The sequence below is a fragment of the Cottoperca gobio genome, chromosome 17 (assembly GCF_900634415.1).
Source record: "Cottoperca gobio chromosome 17, fCotGob3.1, whole genome shotgun sequence".
In the NCBI taxonomy this organism is placed as follows: domain Eukaryota; kingdom Metazoa; phylum Chordata; class Actinopteri; order Perciformes; family Bovichtidae; genus Cottoperca; species Cottoperca gobio.
Genome location: NC_041371.1, coordinates 9,927,693 through 9,944,763, shown reverse-complemented (window position 1 = coordinate 9,944,763; position 17,071 = coordinate 9,927,693). Strand labels below are relative to the sequence as shown.

Here is a 17,071-nt window from a genome sequence, read left to right as displayed (position 1 = left end):
TGTGTGTGTGCATACATTTGTGAGAACTTACTTTCGCCACCAGCTGTGGGCGACGAGAGAGGGTAGGGTGTGTAGAAATGGGGGGAGCCCTGCCATGTGTTTATGTTGACTAATGAGCTAATTACCCAACCCCTAATCTACCTCAACTTGTGTCATTTCACAGGAATGCTGCAGCAGTCAAACGCTTGCAGATTATGGGTCATTTCCTGACAGTTAAAGGCAAACTACTACAACCGTAATTCCTCCACACACCAGGCGTCAAACCACAAGTGCTGCAGCCTCACCATTTGCCATTTATTGACAACAAGATTCAAATGTACTCGTAAAAAGGGAACAGAATCTAATTGCTGGATGAGTTGACTCTTGATATATTTGTTTGAGCATGTATCTCTTTCTCATCCCTACTATACTTTATTATGCATTAGCCCAGACCCCCGTTAATAGTACAGTTAAAATATATTTAATGGTATTATTTTATCAACACTGGCTTGAATCTGTGCAAGTTAAACCAGATGCAAGCATGAGCATTACACCCAAATATCACAGCTTGAACTCAAATCGTAGTTGTTTTGAAAAGTATTACAAAAGTTTCCTTTTATTTTATTTTACCATTTTATATTTTTGCTGTTATTTAAATATTCATTGAATTGGTTTATGTGTGGCAGCACACATACATACACTGCCCAATGAAAAACACGGATCTCTAAATGTGGAGATTTAGATTTGGAAAGTGTTCCTTTATGGTTTAAGAAAATACTTCTTAAACTAAATAAACAACTTAAAAACATGTTGAATTATTGAAAATGATCGATCGAGCACTGATTTTACACATCAAAGTCTGTTTACAGGTCTGGGGGAGTACTGCATACTGCATATGTGAAAATGAGTTGCATAAAATCTGGTAATCTGGTAAATTTGCCTCAGGTGATGTCACTTGAGTCCGTGTCATTTGGAGTTAGAAAGCAGTGATCTCACCGGACCTCTGTAGCCCGCTCCTCATCTCTGCAGAGGCTCGATGCTACATTAGCCGGCATTACACACTAAGTTGCATTGTGGGTAATGTGGGTGCCAAGAATGTGTGCAATATCTCTGGTCCTGCTGCGTCCATGTTGTTTTCTTTGTCCATCATGAGTCCAACAGTTGTTATAGGAGTGTAATGTAAAATGTGTGCTGTACTCCTTTAACCCAGAGAGAAATCATCAGCGTACAGTATAGCAAACAGCTACCATGTAAACATATAGAATATATATCTAAGAAATGTTTTTAGAAAAAACTTAGTCTACCTCTTGGTCGGGCATATATTAACTGAAACAATGTAGATGAAAGTAAAAGATTTGAGGAAAAACAGGCAAAAGTTTAAAGTACTTTAGAAGATTGAATCAGTCAAATGTCTAAGTCAGACAGCATGGGAGGTCTCCATCCCCTCCACCCACAGCAAGACGTGTGAGTGGGGATTTAGTGAACTCTCCCCCATCCCGGCCACCACCCCTTCCCTTCCCCTTGTTCATCATCCACCTCCCCTGGGGTGTATGCTGCTCTGCTCCCCCTCAACAAGCTCTCATCCATCACTCCTAAGATTTCACTTTAATAGGTGGTCCTCTTCCTCCTTTCAAACACCCTTATGGAAGATTTGGCAAAGAAGAACAATACAGCAAAGAGGGAAAAGTAGGACTGGATGTTAAAAAGTTTTTGATACCAATTATGTTTGGTGGAGACCTGAGTTTTAGAACTGATACTAAAACAATGGCTGCTCATGGCACTATTTCTGCTTCGCTTTTTACTTTCAATTCTTATTCATGTAGCGTACATATTCATCCATCAGACATTAAATAAAAACGAGACACATTCCTTATGTTTGTGACAGCACGTTTCATTTAATGCACTTTAATCAAACAGGTCCACTAACTAATACTGCACTCTACTATCTTGTGTACTTCTTTTCTTGTTTTTGTTTCTTGTACTGTGTCTTCCTACCGTAGCATTGAGTAAACTGTATACTGAGTAATATCATTAGAGACAATACTTTTTTAATACCTCAAGGAATATGAAGATTTCTTCGACAAAGCATTTTTTCTTATTTAATGAAAGAAGCCAAACTTCTCAAATGTGTTGCTGTTTGATTCTGTGTTAACACAAAGTTGCTGATGCTACTACAAACTGCTACTCGGGGGGGGGCTATAGAAACGTTTTGTTAGTTAGAGAAGAGGAAACATTTGCGGTGGTTTTTCCCTTTCTGGCATAAACAACCGCATACAGTATATTCAATTTCACATTATACCTGCAGAAATTAACACCAACGTGGTTTGCTTTGCTGTTGTTCTCCTTATCCGTGACTAAAAGGGCTAAGCACGTAACACCAGCAAGCTGCACAAGCCAGGGCCGAGCTGTGCGGTAGCTCCTCCATTCAAACAGGAGGCAGGTTGGTTGATATTTAAATGGCCTCTGTTTGTTTTTCTTCTGGTCCCGTGTGTGCATGTGAGCCCAGTATAAAGGACTGCGTCCTTTTGAAGGGGATAGCACCAGGAAAGTGAGGGGGAAGGAAACTTTGCTTTGGTGTTTTATATATCAACGGAATGACTTCCCTCAAATAAAGACGTGCTCCATTCTGTCGGTCGGGCTGGAACAAGCAGCTCGTTTCCTGTCCTGAAAACTCGCAGTGTGTTGAACAATGCGCCCGGCCAGAAGAGAGGAGATGTCCCGTCTTGAAGATCTGGTGCGGTGCTTTTGTTTGACCTAAAGTTCAGGCTGAATCATATGTTTACAGTATTTGTGACATTTGAATGAACCGACACAATTGTCCCATTTGAATTAATATAAATGCTGAAACAATAAATAGCAGCTTTTGAAGCTGTCATCTGGAACAAAAGGCAAAGATGAAAGTATTTCCTTTAAGGCTGTAAAGTCTCTTTAAACTCACTTTTCAGCCATAAACAGTAGCCTCACAATACATCTGACAATGGGGATAAAGACACCTCTGCTAATTCATGAATCCTAGTATATATAGTAATATTCACATATCTACCAATTGGCATGTCCATACAGACAAAGGCTTCTCTTTGCCTCTCTCTGCTGGGAGCTCGCCATGCAGAGTTTCTCAATCGCGCTGCCCCCTCATCAAATTACAGCCCTGCTCCCTCCTGTCATGTTGGCAAACAGAGGTCTTAAAGCGCACTCCCAGTGTAATTGCCTCTAATCTCGGACATAATGTGTCCTTTCATGTCAACTGGTCGGAGAGAAAAGGGAGCTGTTGTGCTCTCTGCCTTTTTTCTTCACCCCTTGTGTTCTCCCACTTTCACTCCGACGAGCACCGTTTAACCGTCTTACTGCTCTGCTTTGTTTTCCATTTTGGGGAAGGAAGGAGACTTTTATTGTGACACAGTGTAAACATGTTGGCAATGTAAAAGTTTGCTCTGGACCTTAAAGCCATGCCTTACATTACTGAACCTCGACAGATGAGCGAATGCTTGGTACTGCGGTTAAAATAAACATCATGAAATTCAGAGAAACGTCTATGGCAGTTCTTGGAGAGCTCCTCCACCTTTGGCCTGGATTCTCTCCGTGGTGAGCATCAGGCAGTCTGCAGCTGGAAGTGTTTCTGCGGTTTGGCCAGGTGTCTCTCTGCCCTGCCTGGGACAAGGCCTCAGCGGGGCCTGGGACTGGAGTCTGAGAGCAGGCTGGAGGCGCTGAGCTAGCTGGCTGCCCCTTCGTGATCTAAAATGTCCCGCAGACCCACCTGACTGGTGGTCAGCTGTAATTGATACAACACGATAGCAGCGCTGGAGGGGAAAAAGAGAAAATTAATATGTGTGTGAGCATGTGGGGAAAAGAAACATAGAGCTGTGGATAAAAAAAAAGAGAAGAGGAAAGAGAAGGAGAGAGGGGATAATGGAAATTGTGGACAAATTCTTCAACGAAGAGGCCTTTTTGTTAAATAATGGAACGCAGACTTTAATATGGTTTCCAGGGGCTTTGGCAAGCAAAGATGAACATATCAAGTAAAAAACACAGTATCTGATATCTGTGCTGAGCTAGATTTTAGAGTGAGAGGGGAGAGAGTGCAGGGTAAGAGGAGATGCAGTGTTTCTAAAACCATTCAGCCAGGCTTTTTTAAGGGACCCAGCTGTGCGCCCTGGAGGTCCTGAGCTCTAACTGTGGCAAAATCAGCACAGTGAGGCCAGGCTGCAGCTTCAGAGCCTGGTTAGCCATGACCTGATGTTCCAGGAGCCTCTGTGAATTGATGGGCCCCAGGAGAGTTGTCATAAGGGCCCTCGAACAATCACCCATTCATCCACGCAGCCACAGCAACAGGGAAAACACTCACAAACGTTGAAAAAAGCTGTTTTTAAAATGTGATATGAAAAATGTACACCACAGGATTTTGTTTTAAAGGGACAGTTCACACCAAAATCAAAATAGACATTTTCCTCTTACCTGTAGTGCTATTTCTAAAGCTAGATTGTTTTTGGTTTGAGCTGGAGTGTTGGGGATATCGGCTGTGGAGAGCTTTCTCTCAAATATGATGGAACTAGATGGCACTTGGCTTGTGGTGCTCAAAGCGTCAAGAAATACATTTGAAAAACACAACAGCAACGCCTTTTTCCAAAAATTACAACCCGGTTACTCAAGGCGCTTTGAGCACCACACGCAGAGTTCCATCTAGTTCCATTATATTCAAGAGAAAGCAGACTTCTCTACGGCCGATACCTCCGACACTCGGCAACTCACACCAAAACAAACTACATTAATAAATAGCACTAAAGGTAAGAGAAAAAAAAAATGTTGTTTTATTTTGGGATGAACTGTCCCTTTAAATGTTTTAATTTAAAATAGAAAATAAAAACAAAGCAAGACGTTGGTATGTTAAAAAGACTGATTTGTCCTCCACCACCCACATTGAGATTCTCAGGCGAGCAAACTTTATTTTCAATAGTGAAATTTTAAGAAGAACATCAAATAAGTGTATATTCCCCCACGTGAATATGGCCAGTATATTTTTGGATAATGTGGCTGAACTGGCTCGAGCCCATCACGCCTCATCTGCCAGGACTACACACTAGTGTTACATAAGACAGCTGAGCCAGTCCAGACATCTAGACTAGTCCTTATGTGGACACAAATGGGTGTGTTCACTGTCCCCTCGCCCAAACCCATTTACCATGACTGTATCAACCAACTTTTCTGCAGAGTTTTCTAAGTCCCTTTAACTCATAAAGATTAGAGGCCTGGAGGTCAACTGCACATCAGTTACATTTTTCTGTGCTTCACCGGTCAGTTATTTATAGAGCGAGAACAAATATACAATGGAAGGAGGGTAGCGGTTTGGATAAGAGGCAGGTTAAGCCCAGGAACATCTGTCCTTTCAAAGGCATCTCTTCCTTGGTATGCTCAGAATCCACTCCAGGGGTGTTGGCGCTTCACTGGTAGTCAGAGAGATGGCATGCTAGTCAAAACAGAGCCGAAGAGGGGGGAGCGAAGAACCTCATCCAAGCCCAATATCCCATATCACCGAGCACAGTACATGTTCCCAAAGTCACCTGACCCATGACAACATGTAGGTTGGCCTCATCTTTGTCAGGGCAGGGAAGAAACAGAGCAAAGAGAGCAACATGTCTGAGGGGCAAGAGGAGACCGTTCAAATTAGGAAAGGAACCCGAATGATTGATTTACAGGTCTTAAGCAGCAATTATTAGTTATTATACTTACGTAGGTGGATTAAAAGCAAAAATATGATTTTTTTTCTGTGCGTATGACATATATTGCATGCTCGTCCTGGGTGTGTGTGTGTGTGTGTGTGTGTGTGTGTGTGTGTGTGTGTGTGTGTGTGTGTGTGTGTAAGGCTGACAGTGTCTCTGTTTAGTCTGTCTGCGTCAGAGATGCTTCATTACACACTTAACCGCACCGTCACTCCCAGTCTGACCTCTCACTCATTCTTTCATTTTTTAATTAAAATAAAAAAACATTTGTAAATTATTTAACAATCTTTCTACGGAATTTGTCAGAATAACACAAAATATCAATAATAATTGTGTATAAATAATGTTAAGCAATTCTCACTTTTGTTTTTGAGTTACATTCAATTCTCACATAATTCAACCTAGTTTTCACTTTCAGTCGTGGCCATCAACAACTATATTAATAGTTTTATTTATATAGCTCTAAATCATCACTGCATACCATTATTATATTGTCTGTTATTTGTTGTGTCAAGTATTTATTTTTGCTACTTTATTTTGTGAATCATAAGACAATAAGCAAAACTGTACAAAAGAACTAATTGAATTTCTTTTCTTTTCCTGTGGACCTGGTGTGTTTTACTTTCTCAATCATGCCTTGCAGAACAAGTAAGGAAACTTTGAGGATGAACAGCAGACTAAATAAACTCACTGAAAGCAGAAATATCACATACTTGCACTGGCGGAGAGATGTCATATCTGCAACTTTCAAAGTTTCTGTGTAGAAAATGTATTGTTTTATTTGCCTCAATAGCCTGTTTTTATTAATATCATATGTTTAATTTCAATTGTTATGTGACAGGCCGATTGCTTATACTTAATTCCAAAAATATAACTGTATATATAATATATATTATGTCTTAGCCTTTTCAATCCCATTGTCCCATCCACTATAAAGTTATCTTCCACTACAAACAGCAACGAGCAACTTTTTATTAAAATGTTTGATTAATCCCACATTTTCAAAAATAATCCTAAATATGTCTCAGCCTCAACTTTATGAAAATCACTTTAAGAAGTATGACAAAAAATCCGAATAATTCTCCTTGAAGTGATAGCAATTAACATATCTGCCTAGAAAATATAAGCTTTTCTGACTTACGGGGAATTTTCGGAGGAAAATCAAATTGCTTCTTGGTTTTAAATATTTAAGTTTAAACTATGTGCTTACTTGATAGAGCGCAATTTGCCATTAGTGAAATGTTGAAATGAGCAAATAACGTCTGCAATTGTTTTTTGGTTATGATCCATTTATTTTGTTTGATAAAACAATAAATGCTTTACTTTTTGTGTATATTATGGTTTGAACGCTCGTTATATTTAATGCACGGTGTAATGTGTGTTTCCCCTGTACAGTAACACATTGACGGTAGTTGCATTGTGAGTTTCTCTAATCGACACTGTTCCTGAGGCCTTGCAAAACACGCTCACCTTGATCCTTTGCTTCGTGCAGAAGCGACAGCAGCGAGGTAAAACATCGAATAAAATCACAACATTCAGGTCTGACATTTATGGAGGCGGATTATTGCTAAATGTGTCCAACGCATAATTCTTAAAATATATGCGCTAACATTAAAAAAACGAAACAAAACAGTGTGTGGGAAAATATAAAAAATAAAAACCGAAACTACACGTTTGCTGGATTAGGCCTCTCGGGAGATACATTACAATATCTTAATTATTCATATAAATAAATACAAATGTATGCCATTTCAATAAAAATGCATTCGTTCACAATGGAAGGTGTTTTGGGTTAAACCACTTTGTAGTTGTGTTTATTATTGTCTCGAGAGGAGGAAATTAGTTTTAATTGTTCTTGTATAGTAAACCAACCCCCAGTTTCCTCGTGGTTATAATATTTTTTCGTTATTTCCCATCACAGACTGATAAACATACAATACATCCTGTAACTCTTCAGGCAAAAATTATAAAAAGCTTTCTGTGGGGTCAGAAATGCAGTGCATGCTGGGAAGTCTACAATGTTTCCCCTTTCAGGTTGTTGGCTTGGACCTTCAATTAGTCCTTTTTACAAAACATCAACTTTTTTTGCACTGAAATATTGAGATAGTATTTATTTATAGTATTTATAAACAACAATATACTGTATATTTGCTTAAGTTCTCTATTATAAGAAATACCAGTTTAAATCATTTTAGAAACAATAGAAAAGAAAGCTAATAAATTAACCAGACACAATGTTAATAATAGGTTTAACTAGGTAGATATTTACAATGCATCATGAATCAGAATATTATGAACAGTTCAACAGAGCTGTCAAACTACTTTGCAGGAAAGGAATCCCTCTATAATTACATTTTAAGAGCAGAGGAAGCTGAAGGCCTGAACCCCGTCATTTAGTCGGCATTAAATAAACACAAGGCCCATCAGCGTCAGATATGCCCTCACACAGTTGCATTGTAAATAATGACTTTAATGTCCCTGTGCAAAACAATCCGGGGTCACGATCAGGGTACGTGAAGAACAGTTGTTATTCTGAAAGCTGATACATCAAATGTGTGTTAATTATTAAAGCACCCCCCAAAAAATCAGCATGTTATCACTTAATGTATCATCAACCAATCACCATATTCAACCCTTCCAAAAAAAATAAAAATTAAGTATGACACATTTTAAGCATGAGGAAAGATCAGGAAGCAACATGTTGTTACTCGCCCAGTGGCATAACACAACACAATATCAGCAGACTGTGAATGGCAACCGCTTTCTTATACCACATACTTAAGAAATACTACAGTCTGAGGGTGGAACAATATTGTTACTGATACAAAACAACGGTAGTAAGTGGAGGAGAGTAATTTGATGTTCACAAAGAGGTTTGCAAGGAATTCCACAGAACTGAAATGTGATATCTAACACATGTCATGGAATTTCTATTCTTCATCTGCCCCAGCTCGCCTTTGATACCCATCCAAATCCGTAAGCGAAATAAACCTCTAAGAACCTATGAAGATATGCATCACCCAGGGATTACACGGATTCAATGACATACGATTATTAAGAGTGAAGTTAATGTCAAAGCTAAAGTTTGTTCTACAACATAAAGAATTGTGTCGGACCGTTATTCCTGCCTCAAATTCATTTTAATTTTGTTTTGTGGATGACATATTTTCGTGATGCCATATTGTTTGAGCATAATCAACCATGATTGTTTAATATTTCATCTATTTCACTCTTTCCTTTCTAATGATTAGATTAAGGTTGAAATCATGTCAACACTTTCTACAGTATATCAGTACGAAGAGTGGTGATTAAACAAACTGAAGTTATTTATAACAGTCTGTTTAGAACAGGGAAAATCATTTTTGAATGCATATATTTTTCCAATACTAAATTCTAAATTACAGCTTAATCACACTGACATTAGACGCCCCCGTTGAGCTCTTTCCCTCTCCAGTTATAGCTTAGTGATTTAGGATGACCTTTATAACCTTAAGGTCAACATCAACATTGTTTTAAGGTGTCCTTGTGTGGGCGATAAGTGTTGATGCTCGATGACACAATAAAGCATTTTTAAATTGGTAATAATAAGAAAGTTGACAACTTAAAAAATATATATTAACTTGCATTATAATAGATTATTGTCTTGTGCCACTGCAAAAACTGCCAAATGTAGGAAAAATACTCTAATAATAAAAGGAATGACACAAATATTGTTCTAGGTTTAGTTAAATTGCTAATACACAATAACAACAAGTACATTGTGACTTCTTTTAAATGTTCCACCCACTAATGTGCCTCCAGAGAGCCCACGCTCATGGTCTCAACTGTGCAACGTACCAAATATTTAGAGTAATAGCTGGTTACTGTGCTATCTCTACCACTACAAGCTGTCAATCTCTGCCCCGGAGATAATTAAAAAGGCCCCAGCGCTTTATTTGTTTGCACACACTCTGAGGGCAGACTGGAACAGTCAGGCGTGGGGGCATGACAAGCACGCCATGCCCCCTTAAATCACTCCCCTGTGCCAAAACGCTGACACCACACAAGAATCCTGACAAAACATTTCACTGTGTCCCCAGTGTGGGCGAGACGAGAGAGACGAGAGAGAGGAAAAATCATGATGGAGATGATTTATAGGAAATTTACAAAAATGTGTAACCTTATTATTCCCCTCAGCACCAATATTACCCAGCTTTGGTCCTTTTACGTGTCACGCCTTCTTGTATTGACTTTATACATAAAGAAAAAAACGTTTGCATTGTACACATAATATAAAACATGCTCTAATGACTTACCGTATTGTCCCAGGCCTGCATCCCATCACCTCATCCTTCTCAAACGGCATTTCTTTCCTTTCAATGTGTCGCTACTGCTGTCCTTGCTATTGCTACCCTCTGAATTCTGGATGTCCTGAGAAGTGACACAAAAATGGAGCTGGCATGGAATAAAAGACATACATTTTTAATTGTGTTGCAGTGGACCCTGGGACATCAGCTGCTGTGGCCTCATGGCTCTCTGCTGCCACCTGTATGTCTGTCGAGGAGCACATTCGGACCTGCTCTGAAGATAAACCTGCAGAATGTGCTGAGTAATGCTGGTTGAATCATATACTTTAATACATGATATTGTTATATTTTGGTTTACGATTATTTAAATGTTAGATTGACGAAGTAAAAAGTAGGACTAAACATGTCAAATATTATTTTTTCCCATTAAAAGTACAAGCATGACACATCTAACATGAGATCAATAATTTGATTGACTCTCTAGAGGGCAGCCGTAAAATTTTCTTGATCAAATATCTGCAAGCCAGTGTTTAGAGAGCGAAACCCTGTTTTGCATGACTTTTCGGCCCAACAGGAAGCCGTTGAAACTGTAACATAAATAGCAATCAGGCCATGAGTAAACCAATCAGCAGCTTACTTTCAAAATATGCACCAATCAATTAGCGAATGGATTTCCTTCCAAACACGTTACGGACAATCTACAGTTTGTTTTGCTTAATTGATTTGCAGTTTCAACTTTCTTCATTTTTTACTAATTTAAAATGTGTTTACATTGCAGGGGTTATAATCATGTGATACATCAACTCTCTATTCTGTTTGATGAGAACTTTCATAGTGCAAGTTTTTTAGCTTTTACCACCTGTTGACCTCCTTTCATTTCTTGGCAGTATTTTCTTGGACACTTTAAAGATGGCTAGCAATAAGAGATTATCTCTTGTTCTTTACCACTCTTTAGATTTGAAAAACTTTCCTCACGGGCTTGTGAAGACAGCCTTTTGGCCTCATATGTACTCCAGTCCAAACTCACACAGCTGTCTCGCAGGCTACAAGCAAAGAGCTCCATCACCTGCATCCAGCTGCAAACCACAAACAGATTGAAAGTATTTCCCTGGAGGGGGATTTTGTGCAGGCAGGTCATCATCGGCACGGAAGATGAAGAGACCAAATATTAAGTAGAACTGGCCTCACTGCCCATCAACAAAAGACGGTTTGCTTTTTGTGTCAGTGAGGTCTGATACAGTAGTAGCTATGAATGTTGTCTGAGCATGTGACAACATTTCCCAGACCACTAAACATTGAAAGCAGTCCAACGAGACAACATGCTGCATTGATTTAGTCATTTGACAAATAGCTTTGGAATGAATATCCGCGTCCAGTTGTTTCTAAGCGGTTGCCATATAAGTAGTGGATAAAAGGAAACATGGTGTCTTATTTTAAGAACAGGAAATGAGACAATGACAGGAGGCAAACTTATCACGTATTGAGACGATTGTGGTTACTGTGGAGAGAAATGCTCTCTGGATGGTGTCTTTATTGTCTCTCTTTGTTGAAGTCCTGATGTGGTCATCCTTTTCAAAAGACTTTCATTACATCTGGTCTCCTGCTGCAGCTCATGTCCACGTGTTTACAGTGCAGGATCATATTAGTCAGTGTAGTTCTACCAAGGAATTTTGTAATAACCTACCTAAAGTTAATAATATTTTCCTCTTTTGTTTTTCTTACTTTTCTTTCTTGATTGTCTGCCCCATTTCTCGTGTGTGAGACCATTGTTTTGTTCAGTCCGTGAGTCCTTTTTGCCACAGTTATTTTGAATACAGAAGGTTAGCAGTGTGGTTAGAGAGGGTCAGTCTTCTGTGGTAGCAAGAATCTGAACTCCTGAAGTATCCTTGAGCTCTGAATCCTTATACCAGTAGTTGGGATTACTGTAGCCAAGCCTGGACTCTGACCTTGTTGGAAGCAAGCAATGAAGCAGTACATTCCTTGTGTTTTTATTTGATCTCCCCCGTACATGCAGATACTACTGGTCTTATTCGGTTTGAAATTTCACATACGGTGTTAAGATTTTATGTGATAAATTTGAACTTTACAAGTCTAAACATTGCATATTTTATTTTTGGAAATTTGTCAACTGGACAAAATTGTATATTACACCTCACACACCTGCCCTAAAGTATGTGTAAACACAAGGTTAGCTCTTACATTATGTGTCCAGGCAATCAGCACCAAACACGCATCAAGCCTTGTAGAGTTTGGCTTGTCAAAACAAAACACCGTGATTGCCCTCCATCTGATTTTCCTAAACCCTGCAAACTCCAATGTGGAACTTCTGTCAGCAAGAGCAGCGCAGTTGAGAAAACAGGATTACTCGCTATGACAACACCTGGAAGTAGCATGTGCAAAGCAGGAGAGAAAAATGATCCTGGTTAACTGCCGCAGATAATGACAATGCTATATTTATATTTGTCTTTGGCAAGGGACAACTCAGCCATTCCACTACTAACCACAGCCAGCTTCTTTTGTCTAAACAGTGCCAGCGCGACTTTTAATTCAGTGTTGGAGTGAAGTGTAACAGAATAGTTTCCAAATACTAGCAGGGTCAATGGTGTCAAGTAGCTAGAAGTCCTCAGAGTTTGTAATTACTGGAAGTAGGAGTTGCAGCATGTCAATGAGTCAGTACAATAATGTGGTTGACAACGAATGACCTGGAAAGTGAAGACAATAGAGGGTGTTTCATTATGCAAGTGACATGGTTATTAGTCCTGGGGTAACACATTAAAGATACATTCACTGACTGCACTACAGCACCTACAGAACGCCGTGTTTCTGCCGGAGATCACTGTTTATGTTTTGAAACTGACTGACATTAGCTTTGGTTTGATTTGTTAGGTTTGTCTGATGTACTGACGTTTTCTTGGGTAAGGATCAGATGAGGAAAAGCTGAAAGGCCAGGAAGTATGTGGTTGCAGAGAGCGAACATGACCTGATGCATTGATGCACGTAAGTGAAACAAAAGGAGCATACAAATGCAATAGAAGTGTGCCCCCCGCCCCCCTATTTTTACCCAACCACATCAATAATGTTTGAGATACAATCTGAGGAGTGTGCCTTGACATCACAGAAGAAATTATGAATACTTGAGGAAAGGTTTGAAAAAAAAAAAACCACAGTCTTGTCCTGGCAATGTGATCAGTTTTTACTGTAAAAGTACCCTCAGTATTTCACAAGTATTTCTGACTAAACAAGTGACCATCTCAAGGTTAAAGAGCCCCTCAAAACATATTATATTTCATATAAAAGTACTCAGCTTTGAATTATAATTTGTGTCTACTCTGTTTCCAATTATTAAAAACACATCTGCTCCTTGAAAACAACACAATCTATAAATATGCAAATATTTTTGGTTTCCAAAAGTTGACTGCTGGACACAATATGTTTCCTGCTTCACTGCAAAAAGTCCATTCTCAGTGGTGCATTCGTGTGCAGTGGAGGGTTCAAGTTTCCACATCACACTTGTGTAAGTTGTACCACTTTTGGCTTCCATCACCAGTAGTGACGTCACAAAATGTTGAAAACACTAGAGCTGTCCTAACCAGGCTAGTTCCGTGGAAAATCCCGAAAGCATTACACGTTTACAGATATTCATCCTCCCATCCAGTGCCTCTGACAATGCCTGTCTCTACCCTCCCAGGCCCCAGGTCACATTCAGGTGGAGCTTCTGTTTGACGCCACAGGGCCACGATCCCAACCTGACAGGCCTCGCTTTTTTTTTTTAAATAACTCTGTGACCCACAGGCCCCAGACAGTATGCCGGGCTGTGTACTGGAGCTCGCTCTGCTTTCATAGAAGCTTTTCCGGTCCATCACCGTACGCTTTGTGCCAAAAAAGATGACAACCATCAAAAGATACGTGGAGCTGGAGGTGAGAAAGGGCAAAGAGATGTACAAACAAAGGGAGCGAAGGAGAGATAAGGTGTCAGACAAAGAGACAGTGAAAGCAGCGGAGTGAAAAACGTGTTATCGCCGGGGCCTGTTCGTCACAGACTCAGGTCAGAAGGGGTGTGAGACATGAGTTGGCAGAGCTAAGAGCAGGGACTTGTTGGTGTATGTGTGGGGCCTTAGGAAGTGCTGTGTGGAGAAGATAACAGTGTGTGAGTGTGTGAGTGTGTGTGTGTGTGTGTGTGTGTGTGTGTGTGTGTGTGTGTGTGTGTGTGTGTGGGTGTGTGTGTGTGTGGGTGTGTGTGCGTGTGTGTGTGTAGGTGTGCGTGTGTGTAGGTGTGTGTGTGTGTGTGTGTGTGTCTGTGTGTGTGTGTGTGTGTGTGTGTGTGTGTGTGTGTGTGTGTGTGTGTGATGGAAGGGAGAGGAGGCAGTGGGGGCGGGTGGTAGGGGGGGGGGTGGGTTAAGAGAGTAACAGTGTCCTCAGCCCTGCCCTGCTTTCCTCTATTCACTGCCCGCATCCTGTCTGTGTGCTGCTCCCTAATGGCTTTTAATGAGCCACCGGTGAATCTCTCTCCTTCCTGCCTTCACACAACATGCCAGGCGAGAGAGCGAGTGAAAGGAAGAGAGAGAGAGAGAGAGAGAGAGAGAGAGAGAGAGAGAGAGAGAGAGAGAGAGAGAGAGAGAGAGAGGGAGAGAGAGAGAGAGAGAGAGAGAGAGAGAGAGTTGAAATATCAACATCAGTGCCTCCAGTGGTGGTGGCCACTTCACTCTTCTAAGGTAACGGGAGATGAAAACGTCTCGATTGGGGAGTTTCACCCAGAATAAACTGTGTACGCAAAAACTAATTAATATTTACAAGTAATTTATTAAACTATATACTTCCATCTAATTTCCTTAAAAAAGGAAGAACAACAACAGCCAGTGTTTTGGATTATATTACCTATTTCTCACACAACTCGATTATAAAAGTTATTTTAAGTGATATTTTCCTGTTATGCGCAGCAGTTTAGCCTGCTTTGTTTAACTGTTACATTAACTGGTAACGTGGTACATAATATATTGAGAACTTATCAGTATGTTCCACTTAGCGTATTAGCGTAAATTCACAGATGTTTATGTAGTAAATCCTTCATTAACATAGTCATTATTATGTCATTATGTACTATATTGTCACTTTTTCAGGGATCACTTATGACCGACTCCTGATTTGTTCCTTATTAATTTCTTGGTAACTTCTCAACAACTTGTGCACTGTATTGTTAAAGACTATTGTTTGAAGTGCTTGACTGGCTTGAGCAAACAGACACAGGTTGAACATTTGTAGTTGCTCACTCATGTAGTAGGTATGAAACACTTCTTTGCACTCCCTTAAATGTCACTCTCTCATTTGCTGGCAGGACTCCACGGCTCAGAGTTGTGTCTCGTCGTTGTGATGGATGACAGGTGAGAGAGTCTTTCCGATGATCCCTTTGACACTCTGTAATCGAGTTAAGAATGCTGGATTAGAGGCTCCTTTTGAAAAGGGCTGAGGTCAGCTCTCTATTCTGCCTGATGCATAGCTTCAGAGAGCGAGAAAAGGCCTGACATTGATTGCAAGAATGTGAGTGCATGAGAGACAGAGAAAGAGGGGGAGAGAAGTTTAGGGAGACATTGTGTGGGGCCTTGACGGTGCTCACGGCACATAAGCAGGTTACAGTGGCAGATTGTCCAATCAAAACTATCAGTGCATTTTGACCCAGGAGGTCTTAGATGTTAAACAGAAGTAAACAAAAGCAGGATTTTCTTTTCGATCTGACAACTTTTCATTTTGTCCACTGAAAAGACTGTCGCTAGCAGATTGTATCAGCTGTTACTACCTACTGAAAGCTAACAGGAAATCTCATGAGTTGGTTGAAAAGTCTTCTTAAGTTTTTTATGTTTCCAGTGGATTAGTTTAAGAAGACACTAGAAGAGTCTTGAATATGCACTGTATGGCTACATGTAGGTCTACTGTAATGCTAAAAGATTGAGGATTAAGGAAAAGTTTCCCAGTCAAAAAGTCAGAATCATAACCAGCTGGAGATAAAGAATCAGGATTGTTATATATTGTGTATTGCAAGGTAGATGTAGTTAGATTTATGCCTTATGGTATTTTAATAACGTAATCTGTAAAGCCACAAAATAATTAGTTAATGACATAACCCTTGCCTTCGGAAATAAGGCACATTTTCTCATTTAATCTAGTTAACCGGACATGCTAACGTTTGAATTTTAAATGAGAGCAGATTAACACAGTTTTTGTTTAGCAAAAATGACCACCTTTCAAGCTCTTTAGATATCGCGTATCTCTCCTATTAGAGCCTCATGTACACCGAAATCCAAAGCTTGACTTGCCCACAGTTTCTAATTACAGTTGCTAAACTACCGTTGAACTGTGTGCCATCTGTTACTTCCTGGTCCTTTCTTACCCAATCAGAACGTGTTACATCTGTTCTACATGCAGCTCTAGTAAACTGGGAAATGAACAATAGTAAAAGGAGAGAAAGATGAATTTTGAGGATTTTTTCTTGACTGTAAACATTTGCCTTTAGTTTCTGTTACACCATCGTTGTTTTGAATATGACCGCATACCCGAGCATATAGGGAGGCTAGAGTTGCAAAATGTGCAGCAGTAATTCATCCTTAACTGCAGCGGAAAGTCCTCATTTGTTAAGGGTTAACAATCGGGTAGTGACAGCACAAGTCCTCCCAAAAGTCCAACCCTCGTCCTCACCATGGGAGGTAGAAACAAGCAAAGTATGGCCAAACGGGGTGATGTATGGCGCAATGTTTACTGCCCTGGTCGGGTCCACTCACAAACCAGACAATGCTGGGTGGGCCAAAACCCCAAGCTGAGTTGATAACGTTTACAGGAACATTTACAATTCCCACAAAAAAAAGAAAAGCATTGCACTGCAGATGACCTGTGCTTCGCAACGCGAGAAAGAGTTTAAGTCATGTCAGTTCAAGTCAGTTACAGAAAATATGTAGCACACAGTTCTATGACAGTATAGTAAAAATCCATCCACACAGCTTCTGCTTCCAGTGTTTTCAACCGCAGTCGAATAATAGAAGGAGCAGTTGTCTTTTTATTCCTTAAAAATCACCCATCATTTCTTGGAAGAGCTTGAAAAACAAA

The 17,071-nt window shown here is 40.1% G+C and overlaps 1 long non-coding RNA gene across 1 annotated transcript; it reads right to left on the bottom strand.

Moving 5' to 3' along the window:
* Window positions 1-2,164: 2,164 nt before the first annotated feature.
* LOC115022712 (uncharacterized) lies at window positions 2,165-10,110 on the bottom strand. Its single transcript, XR_003833948.1, has 2 exons — window positions 9,989-10,110; window positions 2,165-3,776 (listed from the first exon to the last, which is right to left on the bottom strand). It is a non-coding gene; the product is annotated as an uncharacterized LOC115022712 (long non-coding RNA).
* Between the last annotated feature and the right edge of the window lie 6,961 nt (window positions 10,111-17,071).